General features: G+C 36.7%; 1 long non-coding RNA gene across 1 annotated transcript; it reads right to left on the minus strand.

Moving 5' to 3' along the window:
• Positions 1–2,808: 2,808 nt before the first annotated feature.
• LOC144372033 (uncharacterized) lies at positions 2,809–3,431 on the minus strand. The gene is made up of 2 exons (XR_013432073.1): positions 3,239–3,431; positions 2,809–2,942 (listed from the first exon to the last, which is right to left on the minus strand). It is a non-coding gene; the product is annotated as an uncharacterized LOC144372033 (long non-coding RNA).
• Between the last annotated feature and the right edge of the window lie 2,400 nt (positions 3,432–5,831).

Here is a 5,831-nt window from a genome sequence, read left to right on the forward strand (position 1 = left end):
ACCTAAATAAAAACTATCAATATGAAAAATAATATTAGACATGAATAGTAAAATTATCCAATATGAAGTTGGAATTTGGGACAAGTAGCACAATTTACAAGTAGAGTGTGTGTGTGCAGAAATTGCAAGGTACTTGGTTCCAAACTTAGAAACACAATTTATAAAAGGCATATGTTAATGGGGGATGATGTTAAAAATAAGGCAGAATATTAAAATTCTAGAGTTTTCCTCCATCTAAAAATATAATTAATAAAAAGCTACTCATGTTCTGAGTGTCTCTTTCACAAAGTTATAAATGAATAGAGAGACTGAAATACATTCAGCAATTTAGAAAATATTTATCTTAAATCAGAATGAAAATCTGGGGTACACTGAGTATTAGCCCAGTCTTGAGCAAATTAACCGCATATGAGAACAAATACCCAATGGCCACTATCACCCACAGTAAACAGAAGTGTGGAAATAGTGATACAGAAGTGTCTAAGCCACAGAATGTATGGTGATTTCTAGGGGCAATGAAAGCCTCTGCAGTGTTTTATCAACTGGGATCAAGGCCAAATATCAAAGTTGTTATTTATCTCAAGAAAACATTTGCCAACATATTTTCCCAATTGCTGTTGCTTTCAGATGATATTCTCCCTAGATTTTATTGTGGATATAATAGGAGAAAATACAATAAACCCCCTGGTATCCTGAGTAAAATTCTAGCAGTTCATGAGCCCAGCCCCAACCCTGCTAACTCCAGTAATAAAGCCTGAACTACCAATTGCTCCTAGGAGGAGTTTGCTTGTATACTAAATTTCTAAACTTAAACATCTTTTGTTCAAGTTACTATGTTTTGAACTTCTAAGCTCTGGAAGCAAAAGAGACTGAGAATGTGCAAGTCTACATAGACTGAAAACCAATAAATTACATTGTATTTCTCTCACCTTTATGGACTATGATAACAAATATGAGAAATCAGAAACCACAAATCTGTTTATTCAAATAAATCTTTACAGAACACTCCTACACTGGCTACTTCACATAAACTTGCCTCAGGAATTAAATGTATGAATTCAATCAATTTTCTGTGCCCTCTGCAATGCTCCTAAAATGTCTTTAGGTAAAATCTGAGAGCCAAGGGAGGTGGCAGAGGACTGTAATCCCAGAGGTTTATAATTGTGACTTGAAAGACACTCTTGGCTTCTTAGCAAGCCTCTAAGTAACTTAGTTAGACATTGTCTTAATATAAAACATAAAAAGGACTGGGGATTTGGCTTTGTGGTTTGCACTCCAGGGTTTATCTCCCAGTGCAAAACCAACTAAGGTGAACAATTTCTGAAAGATTACAATTATGCCAGTGTACATATACATGTAAAAATATTAGTGAAAATTAATATAGTTTTTGAAAACAGTGTTCAAAAGCTCAAGATAAAAATGACATATAATCCACTAATAATAATTTTGGGTAGAAAAGCAAGGCTGCATATGCCTATACTCCAGTGGCTCAGGAGTACAGCAAGAGAGAATCTCAAGCTTAAGAACAGTCTCAGCAATTTGGCAAGGTTGTAACCAAATGAGATGCTGTCTCAAAAAAAGGGAAACAGGTTAGTGTATAGCACAGTGACAAAGTGCCCATGGGTTAATCTATAGTGACCAAACTAATAATAATAGTAATAATAAATAATAATAATAATAGTAGTAATAATATTAAAAAATCTGGCTAAAAAATGCCATATAATCCAGTAATAATATTTCTGGGTATACATCTAAATGAATTGGAAAACTTTTCTCAAAGAAATAACAGCAATTCCATTTTTATTGTAGCTTTATTCACAGTATCTAATCAAAAATAAATAAAATGCCAGCCAGGCATGGTGGGAAATACCTCTAATCCCAGGGGCTTGGGAGTTTGAGGCAGAGGATGGAGAGTTCAAAGCAGCCTCAGCAATGGTAAGGCACTAAGCAACTCTTTCCAAAGAAAATGTAAAATAGGGCTGGAGATGAGGTTAAGTGGTGGAGTGCCTCTGAGTTTAATTTCTAGTATGCACCCCCCAAAAAAATATCTTTTTAGATGAAAGGAACATCAAAAGATTCATTCCAGCTTCATAGCACTGAAATACTCCCCTTAGATGCTACACTTATAGTTCAAACTGATCTCTAGAAGACAAGACTCAGATAATGATATTTTCTAAATAGGCTAAGAGACATTGATATCTGTGGACACCTTATGTCAGACTGTTCTAAAACTAAGGACTTGGCAAATATGGGAGGTTTGAATGAGAACACAACACAGAGTTAAGTTCTTTAAAGGGGAATCTTAACTCACACACTGTGATATCTGAAACCACAGTTGGAGATAAAATTAGATTCTTTGCTTTACTGATTTCTGGGTTATTAATTCAATCCAAACAGATATGGAAAAAGTATTAAAGCTACTGGTTAATGTCTATGTAAAACAGGTTATTAAAAATGTATCAGGTTAGGACTGGGGTTTCAGCTCAGTAACAGAGTGCTTGCCTAGCATGTTGAGTCACTGGGTTCAATCCTCAGATCCACATATCAATAAGTAAAATCAAAGTCCATTGATAACTATTTTTTTTAAATGTACCAGGTTTCTCACATGGCTTTTGATGTTCAGATTCACTATGTAATCTAGCCCTTGTGATTAAACTTCCTTATAGTTTAAATCAAGTCCAGTCCCATCTTTATTTTCCTCCACACTAGGACAAAGATGTTTGCTGGAAATGTTTGGAATGTTTCTACAGGTCATTTTAATAAAGTGGTCTTACATATATGGAGTAAAAAACATCAATTAAGGTCCCATTACATTTTTTAAAAGTCTTTAATTGGGACTGTGAGGATGGCCTTAGCCCTGAGCTTAAACAACTCCATTTTAAAAACTCCAGTTTGAAACATGCAGTCACACCAGGCACACCCAAAGAGTCCTCCAGTATGGCCTAAAAAAAAAAAAGTTACTTCCCCTTAACCTGATAAAGAGAGTGAAATATCTGGCAGGCTATATTTGCCTGATAACAGAGAAAGACAAGAAAATCAGAGTGGAGACCACAAGACCATAAGTTTCTGACCCCAGGGTAAATAATGTCCTGGAGAAATCCCATGATAGATAATAAGAATTGAAAGAGAGGTTAAAAGCCCCCAAATTTAGTATAAATAATAGAGCTAATGAGCAGGGATTTAGCCAGCAGAAACTAGGATGCACTCAAGCTGAGAGCCTGATGAGGACCTGACATACCATCACTTGTCATTGTTCTTCTGATCCTCTGCATGATTTTCTCATCTCTCAAACTCTACCACTTCATCTGAATTTTGGTGAAAGCCACAACTTCTCCAAAGGTTCTCTCCTCAACATGCTGTCCACTCCAAGCCAGGAGAAGCCTGCCTTGGTTCTGGATCTGGTCACCATGGTCTGAGTGAGTGTGCATCTGCTGGACTAAAAGCCTAAGGCTTAATAATTTTGTTATGATATTTAAACTTAGTACACAGAGGGAATGTCTATCACTAGCCTGTCATGATTAAGTGACTTTTGCAGTGTTTAGAATTAATCTAGAATTCTTAGCAGTAAATTAATCAACCTATTTTTTTTGCTGGGAATGAATTATGTCTACTGCAGGGCCAAGCATTCAGGATCGTTATTTTCTTGAATAAGAACCTATAGAGTACAAATACATTTGTAAAGGTCTGGCGAATCGTCAGAGGGAGAGACCACCCAAGAGACTGACTCCATGCAATTGGCAAAAGGGGATATTTATTGGGGATCCATTCCAGCGGGCTGGGACTCTGTGCTCACTCAAGGAGGGAGAGCAGCTCAGAGCCCAGAGCAAAGGTCAAGCAGAGATTAAGTACACTTTTTGGAGAGGGCAGGTGGGCTTTGCATACATCAGAACAAATCATCATGAGGCATGGGGAAATTGAACAACAACTCTGAGACGTGATTGGCAAATTCATTGGTGAGAACAGCTCGGGCAGGGGTGATTGGTCATTCCTGGGGGGGGGAGTGTACACATTCAAACTTACTGGTTCAGGCCCTGTGACAAACTGCACAGGACCCTAGGCTAAATGGCTAGTAGGGTGTTGTCTTAACTATCTCAGGAATCTGGGTGTAACAGAGGAACTCAATAATACCTAATCTTTTCATTTTAATTCAAGCCTTCCAGCTTAGAAACTTTACCCTTTCACATTGAGCAATTTGAGTGAATAAAGCATTGAAAGGGGCAGAAGAATTTGGACATTTTTTATTTCTCTCCTTTACTGCATATATTGCAATTTTGCCCCTGGCGACTGGGACACATTGACTATATTATTTTATTAAGAAAAATTTCATCATTTTTAATGTCATCTTATTTTTTTCTGCTTTTTTCTTATGTGAAAGTCCCACAAGGATAAAGCAAAATCTTTTATAATTGCCATCCAGTTCTTGGAGAAAAAAAAATATAAATAAAGCATCCCTTTAAAACAAAACATGGGAAAAAATAATTATGTTGAAACTAAAGTTTTGAGATGAAACTAAATTTCCCATTTAACCAATTTTCTCTGGGATCTTGTCTCACAAGTTTTGAAGAATAAAATCTATGGACACTCCGTGAAGGTAATAGTAAAAAGAATAGGATTTATTTTAGCAAAAAGAAATACAATTCCCAAAATGTGGAAGAGGGCGTGATAGCACAAGAACCCATTTTTTCTGTGTCAGGTTCGAAGTTTAAATATGTTTTTTGGCAGAGCATTGGTTAAAATCTATTTAAAATGAGTACTGAAAAAGACATTCTTATTACCAACTAGGCTGAAGTTTGTTCTTTTGGTATCCCATCCTCCTTCCAGTGACTTCCAATTGGGTTCACCCCAAGGACAAAGAATTTGGTTGAAGGAATTCCCACAAGTGAATCTCAAAAGTTCTTTCAATTTTAATAGGCCTTAATGGTGCTTATTAACATATCTATCCATTAACCTTCAGGTGTGGTTAAATAAGATGTCCATTGTCATTTACTATCTATTTTATTTTATTTTATTTTTTCTCAATCAAGTTGAGCAAGAAACCTGCTTTTGAGAATTTAAAGAGAGCTGGAAATTTTGGATTTAATCTCAGACCTATAAATAGCTAAACTATCAGATAGCCATTCAGGATTTGAGTTACTTCTTAGTCTACATTTAAAAAGCTCAGCAGGCATGAGGATGCTGAGTTCAAAACCAGCTTGAGCAAGTTAGTGAGGTTCTAAGAAACTCAGTGAGACCTTGTCTCTACATAAATATATAGAAAAAGGTTGAGAATGTGGGTCAGTAGACAAACCCCCCTGGGAATAATTCATGGTCTAAAATAAATAAACATGTATACAACAACAATAAACACTTAGGAGGAACAAGAACAGGGGTCCCTAAAAAAGCCACAGCTTCTCTCACACAGGAACACAACTAATGAAGTTGGGGTCTTCTTCTGATAACTATCCCAGTCTTCACCACATATTCTGGGGACATGCTGAGATAATGGCACATAGATGCCCACATAGGAATTCAGGAAGGCCCTGAAAATACCATACAATTATGGAACAAAAGACTTGAGGTCTCAAATACTGATCTAAGCTCCACTATACTAGTCAGATAAAACTAAAGGCCAAGCTGCCAAGGAGAGACCTTCTACCCACCAGACTCTGGAGACAATTATGAGGAGTTTCCAGCCACCATTGCCAATCCCACTGGCTTCAAACAGCCTCCCTACTCAGTCTCAAAATAAGAACACACACTTACCATTTCCTGGATTTCAGGATGCTTAGTGTTCCCTTTATATTTTTTTCAGCTCCAGTGTAGCACAGAAACCTGAAAGCATAGAAATGGAT

This window comes from Ictidomys tridecemlineatus, chromosome Y (assembly GCF_052094955.1).
Source record: "Ictidomys tridecemlineatus isolate mIctTri1 chromosome Y, mIctTri1.hap1, whole genome shotgun sequence".
NCBI classification, from domain to species: domain Eukaryota; kingdom Metazoa; phylum Chordata; class Mammalia; order Rodentia; family Sciuridae; genus Ictidomys; species Ictidomys tridecemlineatus.